The 15,613-nt window shown below is 38.3% G+C and overlaps 1 pseudogene across 1 annotated transcript; it reads right to left on the bottom strand.

The window, feature by feature from the left end:
- Positions 1-13,826: 13,826 nt before the first annotated feature.
- On the bottom strand, positions 13,827-14,239 carry LOC306660597 (2-iminobutanoate/2-iminopropanoate deaminase-like; annotated as a pseudogene). Its single transcript has one exon. The product of its transcript is annotated as a 2-iminobutanoate/2-iminopropanoate deaminase-like (transcript).
- Between the last annotated feature and the right edge of the window lie 1,374 nt (positions 14,240-15,613).

The raw sequence follows: 15,613 nt of genomic DNA, 5'->3' as shown, positions 1-15,613 counted from the left end.
CTACCCTTCGCCTCCTGGAGGGGATACAAGCCGGCTCTCCTCGAGCGCTGGTTCCCAGGTTTCTGAATCATCAACAGTTTCAAATTCAAGAGTCTCGCTACTCGTTTGTCTCCCGCACCAAATTGATTCCTCTGGACAGCGTCAAGACCCCAACATTCTCTTCGGCTTCCCCCTTCAACTTTAAAGGGCCCTTGTAGTTACATGGATTCATATGGATAATCCAGAATAATGACCTTATGTTAAGATCTGCCAATAGCAACCTTAATTCTACTATCTTCATCTGCAACCTTAATTATTCTGATGTATTCCTGGGTTCTGAAGACTGAGCTATGGAAGACCTCAGGGCAGTCATGATTCTGACTACCACAACTATTAAGGAATTCATTTTGATAAGTAAGAAATTGTCACAAGGGTAGAAAAATACAAGGATCAATAATGAGAAAACAATTTGCTATGTCTTGATAAAGATATATTAATTTTGACTATGCCAAACATAAAAATAATAACAATACAAAACAATATAATGTAATGAAAATACAAACATATAATATAGAAGATCGTAAGAGATTATCAGAATTAAATTCCAATATTGTGATCAGAATGATAGAGATGTTAATATACTTTTGATTGTTAATTGAAATATACCATGTTAGTCTTATACATTAAAAAATAGACTAAATTATGTGACTTGTTTCAGTAGTCAAGGGAAAAATGAATAAAGGAAATAATTCATCCATTGTAAAAGGAAAAAATAGGAACAAATAATGGATAAAGAATACTAGACAGAAAATAGAAAATAAGTTAGCAGAAACACATAATGTGTTTACATGTATGTAATTTGTTTCAATTTGCCCAATTAACAAAACAAATTCTTAGATGAAGCACCATACTACTTACATGAGACACATATGTCTGAAACAATCATATAGAAAGATTGGCCATAAAAGCTAGAAAATACTATGCCAAACAAAAACCAATGAAGCAATAGATTATCATAAAGTGAATTTGCATCTTGGATAGTGTGGTCAGAGAAAATGTAGAATTTGCATTTTTGATCAACATAAACACAGGGACTAAATAAATATAAGTATGCCTAGTGTAACATTTAGAATATACTTACACTAAAAGATCATTTGAGGCTTTTTTTTTTAAGTTCAAATTTAATTCATGTCCCATATTTTTAATTGCACCATTTGGCAAATCCAGGCAGTAGTGCCTAGTGCCCAGATTCTAAGAATCACTAAGAATTACTTGGGTAATTTGCATCAGAATGGGAAATATAGAAATCAACATGCTCCTCCTACATCACCCATTTCCTCCAGGGAAGCATGCAGTTTGCTCTCAAGGTAATTATCAATGCCTGACAGCCCTGTGAAAACCTACCTAGACCCCAGAGGCCAAGGTCCACTCACGCCAGCACCCCTTCAGCTCTTCCTTTAACCGTGTGTCCTGAGATCACCTCGGCTTTGCAAAAACAGGTGCAGAAAGCACTGAAGTGCCTGGCTGGAGTCACACCTGGGACCCCTAGAGACTTGATTTAATTTAGACTTGAAAAATGCTTGGGGATTGTTCTATTCTCATTCTACCACATTAACCCATCAGGAGTGCTTATGCTGTGGCTCGTCCAGACACACAGTAGTCCACAATAGGCCCTAGCCCCTGGTCCAGCCTTTTCTACCATTATCTCTTTTCTCAAACTTCTATTCTCCTTGCAACCCATTTCCATAGACAGCCCTAGGAATCAAAGAATATGAAGCCTTTATGAAATGTTAACATCTAGAAGGCAAAATAAGTCTTCAAGTTGAGCAGGCCAAGGAACTCTTTTTATGTTGGTATAGCTGTTGTGTGTATGTACCACATCCAAGGACATGTGCATTTTTCTCAATAAAACTTTTCATCTTGATTTTAAAGGATGCCCCTCACACACTCAGTGCTAAAGCCACCTCATCAGTCTGATTTCCCAGGAGCAGAGTTTTGCTCTAAGGGACTGTTTGCAAAAGTCCTTTCCTCTTGGTCCCAAACATTCTAGCAGGCTGACGGCAGCAGTGCCTCCTGTTCTTCTGTGCCTGGAACTTGGCTTCTGTGACCAAGTCCATGAGAGAGACAATGGATGGTGGCTACTGTGGCCACTCCTCAGCATCATCAGATGAGACAGAGAGTCTCAAAGGAAGAAACTCCCAGCCTACTGCTGTCTGGTTGTGGTTGGCTCTCATGAACTCATTAGTGTTGCTCAATTTACAATGAACCAGCAAAGCCAGCAGCATTAAAAATGAAATCTGGACTTTGTTTCCCACCATTTATGATCCTAGAATGAGTCACAATGTTGTAGTTCGAACCTAAAACTATCCCCTGCCAAACTATCCCCTGTTCTTGTGTTGAAGGCATGGTCCTCAATGCAACAATGTTCAGAGGTAAGAATTTTAGAAAATGATTGAACCGTGAGAGAGTTAACGTCATCAGTGGATTAATCCATTGAATGGACTATTGGGAGATGGTGGTAACTGCAGGAAGTGAGAACTAACTGAAGGGAGTGAATCCAGGGGGCATTACCTTGGGGAGTACAGCTTATCCCTGGATGTTTTCTCTCTTTGCTTCCTGGCCCCCATGAGGTGAGTAGATTTGCTCTGTCACACACTTCTTCCATGATGTTCTGTTTCACATCAAGTCCAGAAACAATGGAACTGGCTGACCATGGACTGAAACCTCTGCAACTACAAGCCAAAATAAATCTTTCCCCCTTTAAGTTGTCTTTCTCAAGTATTTTGTCACAGTGATAAAAATCTCACTAGCACACACAATGACTCACTCTAAACAATAATTGACTTATTTGAGAAAAATTGAATGTTAACATCTGCCAATTCTGGAGAAATTGAAGGCTTTGCTCATGACAATAAAACACACAACATATTTTCCATACTGATGAGACATTTTACTGACAAAGTCAGGAACATGATCACTAATACATTAAGCTATATGAGGGAGATATAATTGATCAGGTGCTACTTAGTACTCCAGGACAAAGGTCATTGCCTCCATTGCCTAGAAGAGGAAACAGACACAAAGAAAGTAATACAGGTCCCTGATCAGCAGAACCTAGTCCTTGTCCTTTATGATACTGCAGATTCGTGTAGACCTGTGCAGAATATTCACAAATTATAACATGCTTACAGGAAGGACTATGCTGGGGCAGGTCACCTTATAGTTCCTGGATATGTGTGTTAAGGTATAGTCATGTGCTGCACAGCAACAAATCATTCAGTAACAGACTGCAGATATGACCGTAGTCACATATGATTATAATGGAGGTGAAATATTCCCATTGTTTAGTGACATCATCGCCATGGTGGCATCACAGAACATATATTTGTGGTATTGCTGGTGTAAATGAACCTAAGGTCATACAACTGGCAAGGGAGAGCAGTAGAGTGTGTTTGACAAGCAAACTACAGCTTATCCAAGGCCATGCTGGCCAAAGTAAGAGACTTTACAACTCCCAATAATCCTGGGTAAAAGTGCTGTCCAGCCTCCCCCACTCCTTCCTGGCCATGTCACCTAATTTAATTTACTTCCAGAGAGTCAATAAATGTATTATTTTAAAGGAAAATGAAAACATTCCAGAAGAACATTTGAGTATAATTTCAAGCTCAAAAGAACACAAAAGATCACTTTACAAAGAAGTTCTATAATGAATAAACTCTTCGTGGGGGGTGGGGAGAAGCAGGAAAAATAAAGCTGGATTTCCTTGGGATCAATTCAACTCTTTAATTCTGACTCTCAGTTACTAACAAAACATTCTCCTATGCAGGGACCCTTCACCCCACAGCATTTTATCAAACAGGAAATTATGGGAGCCTTTACCAAAATCAGTGCATTATTTCTTTTAAATGAATCATCAGCTTGGCTATTGTTCTTTCAAAGAAATTTTAGGGAAGAAAGAAAACTAAATTGTCCAAAATGCAAGATTTGATGATAGCTGTATGTTGTCTTCTTGGCTGTCTATAAAGAACTTTAGCAGAATCAAAGAAAAGGATACTTTTTTTTTTTTTTTTTTTTTAAAGAAAGATGAAAGAAAATCAAAAGAAAAAGATGTGGTATTACCAGAGGATTGGGGCCATGGGGACTAGGAATATCTTGGACAAAGGATACAAAATTTCGAGTGGGCAGGAAGAGTAAATTCAAGAGGTCTACTGTATAATTTAATGATATAAGTAAGGGCAGAAAGATGTGACCTATCAGGGGGGTCAACAAGAGGAAAACACAACAAATTTACATTCAACGGTTTACATGACATGGGAGACTTTAGGAACATAGACTCAAAGACTCAGGGCAGCTCTTTTTACACATACTTTCAAAGACTACTAGACAGCTGTGTAGAAGTACGGTTGAACAAAAGGGTGTAAGCTAATGAAACACACTGAGGGGACACCCAGGAAGGCCTGTCTGCACAGTTCTTATTGGCCTCTCTATGCAGTATTCCTCCCTCCCAGTGTAGGGCAGAAAATTTCTGGATGAGGGTCCTTTAAGAGAGAGGGAAAGAGTGACCTTTCTAGATTTTAAGGCTGGCTTTGGGAGAAGGGTTCTAGTGTCTATGACCTTTCTTGAGAAAGAGGAATTCTGGTTGCTATGACTCACTTCCAGGGAAAAAGAGGAGCTGGAGACAAGGAGCAGGAGAAGGTCAGAGAGACCTTACTTCTGAGGCCCTTCCAATGACCTTTCATTCAATGAACTTAGCCTGCCAAGGTGCCATGCTTTGGTGTATTGTGTTCTGAGCCCTGACAGTGACTACAGTTAATAATAATGTACTATAATCTTGAAAATTGCTAAGTATATTTGAGGTGTTCTCACCACACATACACGGGGGGGGGGACAGTAAGGTAATGCTTATGTTAATTTGTTCAATTTAACCATTCTACGACATATACATATTTCAAAACATGTTGTATAAACAAATGTAATTTTTATTTTTCCATTTAAAAAATCATTTTTAATGAAGAATTTAAAGGAAAATAATATAACAATAATACATTGATAATAGGGAAAATAGCAAATAAGCACTGTAATGTACAAAGCTGCTCTCCCATTGCAACCATTTCCCCGCCTCCCGACTACTGTCAGTCTGTGAACATCCTAGCTAGCTATTGGTTCATCAGTCAGCTTGCAAGTATCCTTCTCCGTTATTGGTCCCCTGTTAGCCCAGTGGAATTCAACTGCTTCGTGGTAGCTACCCCGCCATCTTTTCTCTTGCTTTTCTCTCCTACACACTTGCTTACTTTCTCCTCCTCGCTTTTCACACTCTTTCTTGTGCGCACCCTTTCTCTTTCCCTTTCTTTTCCTCTCATTTTCTCTCTTACCCTGCAGGGAGACTCTGTTTGCTTAATAAACTCCCTTATATGATTTCCCGTGTCCAGCGCGGTTTTCGTGGGGTTTCTTACAAGCACAGCAGTTGACATTCTCTGATGTTCAGCAGTCTTGGCCACCTACTCCCAAGGCCATGGCTTCTCCTGTAACAGTGGTCCACTTTATACTTTTACTATAACCCTGCTGCTCTGCCCCTGCAACTTTAAAAGGGACATGTTTCTTTCTCTTCCTCTCTCCCTGCTCCTCCCTAATCTCTCCCTCTCCCTAATCTCAGGAGAAACAATTTCTTCCCCAGCCTAGTCAGATTTATCTGTCCTTGAGTACACAGCCACTGTATGGTACCAGAAGATCTCAGAAATTACTCTCTCCCAAATTAACAACTGAATTACAACTCCAGACAGAGAACATGTGGAATGTAGCCTTTGAGTCACCTCTTTAAAAGCCGCCTTTTCCTGCTGATGTCATATCCTCTGAGACAGGAGTCCCCCGTGTTTCTCCTTTGCTAGCCAAGCAATAAGCCTTCTCTTCCTTTTTCTCAAAACTGTGTCCTCCTTATTGGATTGGCATGGGGGCAAGGATTCCAGCTTTCAGCAACACCCTTGTCTTCTGCTGGTCCATGTAAACACTGGACCCTCTGGCCTTTCTTCCCTGGGCAGCTTCAATTCTTATGCTCACCCTGGGAGTTCCAACCCAATACAGCAGCTTTATCATCTACACACTAATGAGACCCAAATTTATCTTTCCAGTCCAGAACTCTCTTAAGTTTGAATCTTTGTCTCCCAGGCCTTCCCTCTGGGTGCTACTCACAAACTAAAGTCTAAATTTTTGCTGCTCTGTACCCACTCTTGTAAAGGACTCTCTATTAGGTTCTCATACTCTTGGTCACTATTCACGTATCCTCAACACCACAGAACCAGGTATCAGACACCCAGGGACAGCTCTAAGAGTCCTGAAATGAGTCAACCTACCCCAATCAGCCAGCTACCCCATTTGCCTCCCCTCCCTGTTCCTTCTCATAGAAGCCACACAATAAAGGAACTTGGCCAGAGGTCCCCTCTTCTTTTGCTTCCTGACCACCTGATGCCTCAAGACCCTGTTCTGGAACTGTGAGAATAACAGGCTATAAAATTCTTTCTGAGGTCCCTCTGCTGATCTGTGTCTGGACTCACCATTCCTCATCCGAGTTAAAACAGGCACAGCTCAAATCATCAGAATGGTGCACCGATGTCACTGACACCAGGGGCATATCTCCTCATTCGTACCCTCAGCCTCTGCCACCAGCCCAGAGTTGTGCAAGGTTAATTTGCCCCTAGGACCTGGCAGCACTAGCCAACCCCTCTTCTAGATAAAAATGCAGTGTCCCTGCTCCCTCTGCTTTGCTGTCTATCCCACTCCACAGATAAACAGAGGTTTCCTCCTTCCCTCATGTTAAATGGTTGTTTAAGTCTAAAGTCATAATACTGTATGTGTCATATGCCAGAGGTCTTTCTCCCTGAGGCAAACTCCCAGGAGCAAAAGAGGTACTGGCCACCAGTCAGTAACCTGAGCTTGCATCAGAATTCCTCCACAAGAGCCAGGTCACTTCACTGCCCCATGGCTCCATTTCCTTATATCTAAAATGGAAACAGTAATGCCACATGGAGCTATAACAGAGTGAAGAGAAAGAATTCTCCAGCTCTCTAGATATACCACTGACTTGAGCTAACCTGGAACAGGGCTTTTCCGTGATGTCCTGGGAATCCCATCCTTCCAGGGATGGCCATTTGTAACCTTCGCTATTTATTGCCTATGGCCTGGAGAAGGAAAATGTCTCTCACTGCTCATGGATGTGATACCTTTAGCAACTTGCACAGTCAGAAGCCAAAAGATAGTCCCAGATGACTTCATGGCTGCTTCCTGGTCAGGCAACACACAAGCAGTTTCCTCTTCTAAACCAGAAATTGAATTTACCCTCATGTTGTCCTTTTCCCAGAAATCGTCCTTGTGTTTCTTGCTTTGTATGTTCCTTTAACGTGAAAATATACAGCAGTTTTTTCCAAAAACATTTAGCTGCCTAAAGTCAAGAATTTCTATAATTTAATGTGATTGTGAAATTCCCTCGAGGAAAAAAATAATAAAAAGCTTTGGGTGGGAAAGTTACATGGTAGGAGAATAATTTTTTTCTACTTATGTATTCAGATTTACTTCTGAAAAACTAAATTTAAATATCCTGAGAAATTTAAATATCCTGAGATGTGTTTTTTTCTTTGAAAAATCACAGAATTGAATGATTGGGTTTAGCTACTTGTGAGAATCTCTCTTTGCTGATATCATTACCCAGGGCAAGAAGAGCTGTCCCCAGATCTGCTCAGCAGGGACCCAATGCTTTGGCTATAATGAGAATCATTCTACTTGAGGTAAACAAACAAATCTCCCCATAATTAAAAATAGTTATCAACAGAGAAATGATCAACAGAATTGATCAGTGCTTCGTAAACTTCTTTCTATTCTTGTACAATATGGTTAATCACAAATAATATATAGAGTCACAAATAATTAATGAATCAAAAAATGTATGGGGTCTTGATTTAGTAAGAAAATAATTTCTGGTTTTAATATATATTCATTTGTTTGGAAGATAATGACTTGCTCATAGGTGGCATGATAAGGATCCACATCTACCAGGAACAGAACAGCTCTTCCATATGGACCAGTGAGCCCACTGCAATTCTATGTTCATTCTTGACACAAGACCAAAATTTGAATAACTTGTTGAATTTAAATACTCCCCCCCCCTCATGTTTATAGTTCAGAAAAATCATAAGAGTCTCTTATAATGAGTGCATAATATATTCCTATCTCCAAATGATTTTAGAAAATTAGATTATAAAATCTCTTAAATTAAAGGAATTCTATTGTGATTGGTTTAGAGATCATTAGAAATAATTTGAATATTTACAAGAAACTGAGGAAAATAACCTTCTAATACTTTCAGTGTTCTCTTTACAAAACTATCTTCACAGAAATTAATTCAATTGTTTCAAGAACTCAGAATCACAGAGTATAAGTAAGTCTTTGGGAAATTAGACTAATTTATTATTATTGGTTAAAATTTTTTAAAAAAATGTCTTCTACACAAAGTACAATACAAGCCAATTATTCTATTCTACTTGAATATGTTCTTCCTATACCTATACAGGTATACTAATCAAATAGGCTAGCATCATTTCTATTAAATATTTATGATTATGAAAAATGTTTGTGTTAAACCAAATCAAAACATTATTTGGATAAACTTTATTTTAACTCTAATTATGTTTTGTATGTTTTGTAGTACGTCAGTTTAAAGATAGTTCCTAAGTAACTTAACACTGGGACTTATGCTAAATTAAGTTAATTAATGAATGTTCATCAGATATTGAGATCATTTCCAAGTAAAAGAATGCTGGAACATCAATTATTAAGCATAGTTTTAAGTTTGCATACTTTCTGCCTCTAAAACAGAGGCAGATGAATGTGTTTATTTTTGCTTCTTTGAGAAGTTGTTCTACAAGGGATGTGTATGGTCATAGAAAATTGTGAGGTGTGTATCCATGAGCTCTCCTCGTCTGTTGCCAAATGCTGGTGCATAACAGACAGTTCAGTTATTTACCTCCCAGCTTTCTCTGTGCAATAGAAGTTGCTTTGGTTAAAAGTTATAATCAATATTGATTATAACTCTCCTAAAAGCAATAAAGAAGGAGAGCAAAGACTCTATGTGAGCTATGCAGGATATATTTTTGTTAAAAGGAAAATAGAGTAGTGTTGTCCTAAAATAAAATAGTTGATTGTTCTAGAATAAGAAAGAGTAAAATGTAAGACAAAACCTGAAATAAATAGAAAATTGTAGAAGGTTCTGAAAAAGTTTTATTTGAAGTGCTCAAAGCTGACAAGGTTTAAAGTTTAAGGGATTTACTTACAAGATTGTCAAAAAGAGGATGTGCTTACATTTTTTCTTGTTCTGCTCTCACTGAGATAGCATAAACGGTTTTCTTTAACTTCCAGATAGTCTGTCTAGAAAGCAAAGATGCTGCACCTTACCAGGAGTTCCTGTGCTCCATGTTGACTTTATCATGTCCCAAATTATTTAAGAGAACCAAATAGTCTCACATTTGCAAGTGCTAACATTCTTTAGAATCATGTTAGCTACTATATTTTCTTTTTAAATATTTTAGTGTCACTTTAGTTACGTATATAACCTAGCACTATTTTTCAGTAATCCATGATTACAATCTAGTTGAATGTTCAAATCTCCTGACAACTTTTGATATTTTGCCTTCCCTAATCAAATCTTAAATGCTATCTTTTGCACTAAAGCTGTCTTTGAGTTTTCCTAGAGGCCCTTGGAAAATCAACAGGGATTTATTCTTTCATCTTATAAAAAGAAAGGTATATGGAAAGTTAAGAAGGGGAAAAAAGGAGATTAAGGGAGGTTAGAAAATGGGTACCAAAGTACAGCTAGAAAGGTGGAATAAGTTCCAGTGTTCTGCTATACAATGTAGTTCACAAAGAATTGTTAAATCTTTTATAAATAATTAGAAGAGAAAAGATAAATATTTAAGTAGAAAGAAATGCTAATTACCTGGATCTGATCATTATGTATTACATACTTGTATTGAATTACTAGACTATGCTTCATAAACGTGTGCAATTATTATATGTCAATTTTAAAAGAAAGAGATACTAGAAATAATTTCATTTGATTTGGAAAAATTGAGTTGTATGGAAAGCATTATCAGATCATAAGAGATGCGTCATCTTCCCTAGGCTAATTTAAATGAGCAAAATGATGTCAACACAAATTTTTACAAATTGTGCACTGCCCTAGATAGTGGTCAGTCCCTGCAGTCCACATGTTCCTTGGCAGAGTCCTCCTGCTGCTGTGTTGTGTGATATCATCCAACAGGATAGTGCTATCATTTCAGTTATTTTTAAAAAGTCAACTTGGTCATGACTATCTCTTTAACTTGAATCTAGCATTGTCTTGGCCAGTGATTTTCAACGAGGGCTTTGCCTCATTTATATATGAAGATTATAAATGTATGGACATTCAGGACCCACTCTAGCCTTCCTAAATCACTTTACTGGATGAAGTTCATATATACTTGATATATTTTAACTATAATCTTGCTATATTCATTGCATATTTTCTCAGAGTTATTATATGTTCTATCTGAAAATATTCACACTATAAGGAGCATGTTCATTCATTTTAATAAATTATACAAAATAGTCATTCTCCTTTGAAAAATAAGATTAATCGTGTTTATAGATATTTGTCTAGGATTTTTGGATTAACCTTCTTATCTTGTTTTGCATGCCAGAGTGACAACCAAACTTCCCTAGTTAGTTGCACTATTCTTGTTATGAACTCTAATTGGAGACCTCATTTCTGAAAAGTGTCAGCAATAACTTAACTACAACTATTGTAAGTCTTTTGTCATCTCCAGAGGCTTATTTTCCTCTGGCATTTTTCTGCTACAGACAAAAGTACTTCATTATCAACCAAGGACTGTCTCCAAGCCCCATGGAAAGGACAGTGCCAGGCACATTGGCTATGGGGCTCCATTGGCATTGCCTGAACCATTCCAGTGGGCTAAGTCAGGATTTCCAAAACTCTGTCAAGTAGACAGAGTCCTGAAGAACCCTAGATGTGTTCAGGAGAGTGCTAACTAATCCAAGTTCATGAATGTATATGATATGTCAAAATACATTCTACTGTCATGTATAACTAAAAAGAACAAATTTTTAAAAAGAACATATCATATGTTATGGTTTGGATGTAAGGTATTCCCCAAAAGCTCACATGTAAGATAATGCAGGAAGGTTCAGTGGAGAAATGATTGGGTTGTAAGTGTCTTAACCCAATCAGTGAATTAATCCCTGATGGGATTAATTGAAGTGGTAGGGTGTGGCTGGAGGAGACTGGAATTTAGGCGTGGCTCTTGGATATATATTTTGTATTTGGAGAGTGCAGTCTCTCTCTTTCTCTCTCTCTCTCTCTCTCTCTCTCTCTCTCTCTCTCTCTGCTTCCTGATGATTCGAGCTGCTTCCCTCTGCCCTGCTCTTCAGCTCTTCAGCCATGATGTTCTGCCTCACCTGGAGCCCCAAGGAATGGAGCCAGCCTTCTATACACTAAGACCTCTGAAACCATGAGCAAAATAAACCTTTCCTCCTCTACAGTTGTGACGGTTAGGTTATTTGGTCACAGTAGTGAAAAAACTGACTAAAACACATCTTTATTTGGCATAATTTAACAAATAATTATTTAAGTTTTACTGTATGTTAGAAAATATTTCTTTGCCTTCATTATTAATGCTGAATTCTGGAGATCATCTTAATATCTATTGTTCTTCCTCTGAATGGAAGGTTAATATTCATAATATAGATGTATCCTTTTATCATTAAAATATTTCAGACAAAAAAAAAAATTCTAACCCAAGATCCAGCAGACAAAAAATCAAATGTGTAGGACTGAACAAATTGACAAGAGATGATTGTGGGTTTTGTTTGAAATGTTAATGTTTTAATTATCTGTTTTCTAAATATAAAAGGGAAGTCATTTTGCTTTCTTCTTAAGTTATCTATAACTCATAACAATGTAGTAGACTCTGCTTATAATCTACTATGCTGAAATGAAACATTTGAAAGTGATATTCTCCCTGCCTGAGCCCTTGAGAAGTCCAAACTTTTATTGAGTATTCTTACTTATCATGGCAATACAATTGTATGCCTAAGTCCAGTTGTGTATCTTTCCTTGTGACAGGACATAACTAGAAACCTTAGTGACATAACCAAAACTGTGCATCAAATAATATAATTGAGAATGATGGTCATTTAATCAGATATGACCACACACTTTTAATGTACTAAGACTGACTTTGTAGAGCCAAATTCCTCCAATAAAACTGGTTGGTCTGCTACCTGATTTATAGGTTCCCAGCCTGACAGGTAAGTAAAGAAAGTCACTCCCAAGAAACTTAGGATATGTTGGGGACATCTAGAAAAGAAGAATTTGTCCAAATTTTCTACGTATTGCATATAAAATCTGGTGGTTTGTTCTTACTTTGTGTACTAGCCTTAGGAGGCTTTTAGAAATCGACTATGAGACTCTGTATGATGACTTGCAGCACAGAAAATTTAAGACTATAACTTACAACTTACCTACTAAATTAACAGTCCTGCTGCATCTTATGGGAATAGCAATCTTATGGAAGCGCAATGTGACCTGCTTTATTGTGTGATCAAGAATAAACTTTCTAGGGGCTGGAGATATAACTTGGAGAGAGAACATTTGCCAAACATGTGCAAGGTCCTGTCCACAGCACTAGGGAACAATATTCAATCTCTCTCTCATTAGGAAAAGAATTAATTGACTTTCTTCCCACCATGAAAAAACTTGTTGGTAAATTAGGTTGGATCCTGTCACCTTATTCAAATCACCAGTTTCCTTTGATATCTGGCTACATGTATCCAAATTAATATTTTTATTTTCTCTCCTTCTCTCCTGATTTGGTGCCATTGAGAACTCAAATGTGAACACTAGGTTCCTGTAGGAACTTTATGCTGCCTGTCAACTGGCCCTTCCCCAGGTTTTGAGAAACCCTGTGAGTTAAGGCCTTTGGAGTCTATCCAAACCCCCCAAGTCTCCCTCAGCACCACAGCAGACCCTATGTGACCAGATTCCCTTTGGACAGATCACCTTTTGGGCCACCAAGAAAGTTGAACAAAATTCTCAGTTCAAGACCATCCTTACACAAGAGACAACCACATCTGTGCATAGCATCATGATAGCACCCACAGCCTAACCTGGGAGCTGGAGGAACTCAAGGGACTGAACTGCATAGTTACAGTTCTCCCTCACCCACCTCCTACAACACACTGGACAGATTGTCCTCAGGGCTCAGAGTCCTGCTCTTTCTTTTGATGCAACCTTTACTTTCTCCTTTTTTTTTTTTCCCCACTTAGGGAAATCTGTATGTGTATATTATTTTCTTTAGAAAAATATTGTTTATATAAAATTTTGGTCCACTTTCTTCTCCTTTACTTCTATCACTCAAGATTGAATATTTTACTCAAGTAAAAGCATAATCACATATCTAACATGAGAACTAAATATTTTACATCATTAGGATTTAATTGAATTAGGCTTGGTCTTTATTATTTCTCAGGAACAATAACTCATCTATGTATTATTTTCCCTGTACTTCAGTTTACTTGAGTGTCCATGTAACAAGTGTCCCTTCTCCCATATTCATCAATGAGTGTACATACGTGTAATTTATAGCTTCAGTAACTGGATTCATTATCTAATATTCAATTCATGTCAAATCCCTCTATGATATATTCCCATGATAACTGCAGATATTTTAGTCACAGGTACACTTTCAACATCAATTGCAAAAATCAAGATGTTAATTTAAAGACATGATGAGAATAACACTGCCCACTTATAGACCCATTGTTGCGAGAGATCCTTGGAGAGCTACTGCTTCAATCTCAATGTGTGCTCTTTTGGGTAAAGCAGCAACCTGGTAAGCAACTCTAGCAAGGAAATTGCTCTTGAAATACTATTTGTAGATTTCATTGACAGTATTGAAGTCATTCATGTTAGCCAGCAAAAACAGTTGCTTTGACCATGTTAGTGAAGTCACAGCCTGCAGTTTTCAGAATTTCACTGGTATTTGTAAGAGCTTGTTCAGTTTCCGCTGCTACTCCTCCTGGTACAAGCTGTCTGCTAGAAGGGCCCATGCCTCTGTCCAGAGATGTAAATGTTCCTGTCCACTAACACTGCTTGACTGTAGAGACCAATGGCCCCTGGGGCTTTCACAGTGCTGATCACCTTTCTGATCAGGGACAACATATCTAGTTCTTCTTTTTCACACCTCTCCAGGGGAAGAAACCCCTTCACCAGCCCTGCCCACTTCTCATCTAACAACTTAACCTTTACTTTCATATCTCTTCCCCATCATCTCCACAAGTTGTCTATCAGGATTACAGAAACATCACCAACAAGACCCAAGGATATTCTGGTGCCTACTTTGTCCCACTTGGGAGGTTTATAATTGCCTTTGAGTGATTCAATAAGAAACACTGCTTAATTCCTTTGAAAGAGAAGAGAAAATGACTAATTAAATTTACATGAGAAACTGGAATCCTCAAAAACAATCATATAAGAAACTTCCCCTATATGTTTGTTTCTGAGGGAGAAATGGAAGCCCCTAAAGGATCCCGTGGTCTCCTATGTTCTGAGATAAGACCCAATCCAGACTTAATCAGTGCCTCCATGAGGGAGGCCCAGGTTCTCTTCTCCATAATGCCCATGCATTTCCGGGCATCTCAACACATCCTCAGGCTCCCATCTTTTTTTTTTCCCCCCTAAAGCACAAGAATTAAAATCAAGAATCAGTGAATGGGATGGTATCAAGTTAAAAAACTTCTTCACAGCAAAGGAAATAGTTAAGAGCATGAAAAGAGAGCCTACAGAATGGGGAAAACCTTTGCCAGCTGCATCTTAGAGCATTAATCTCCAGATTAATTAATTAATACAAAGAACCCAGGGACTGCAACCACCCGCCTACCCCACGCAGACTCAATGCCACGCTGCGGCTCCCCAGCATATTTGGAGGCTGGTGCAGACATTTTTAATTATCCCTGAGGGCATGACCAACATCTTTGGGTGTGGTGGCTCCTGTCCTGAGACACCTGCAGGAGACTAGAGGTCCTTTGACAGGTACCACACTTGCATCGAGATACTGAGGACTGGGAGGTTTGAATGGTGGATAACTGTAAACCATATATATTTTTTTATTTTTTATTTTTAATCTCTTCTTTTTTTCCTTACTGTATTTTTCTTTTATTTACCTATTTCCTTGGAGTTTCTTTCTCCTTTTTTGTCATGCTAAATACCAAAGAGAAATCCCCCTCTCACTCTTCCCTTGATCTGGTACCTCTATACTCACTTCTTATCCCATTAATAGTTACATCCTTCACCCCTTCCCATCCTCTTTGTCCACCATTAGAAGTTGTAGAGCTCATTGCAAGCCTATTGGCTATACTGTAAGCTAATAATCAAACTCATCATAACTGTTTATTACAATACAGTTAACTTCTTTATAGGGGCTATCTGATTTAGGGCTGCATATCATTTGTATTGTGTGGTGCTAATATTGATCTCCCCCTCAAAGGAGAGGAAACCTGCAGGGTCACATTAAGCCTATAGGAGGGAAGCTGCAAT

This window comes from Sciurus vulgaris, assembly GCF_902686455.1.
Source record: "Sciurus vulgaris genome assembly, chromosome: 1".
In the NCBI taxonomy this organism is placed as follows: Eukaryota; Metazoa; Chordata; class Mammalia; order Rodentia; family Sciuridae; genus Sciurus; species Sciurus vulgaris.
Note: the sequence above shows the minus strand (reverse complement) of the source record. Positions and strands in the feature narration are given on the sequence as shown.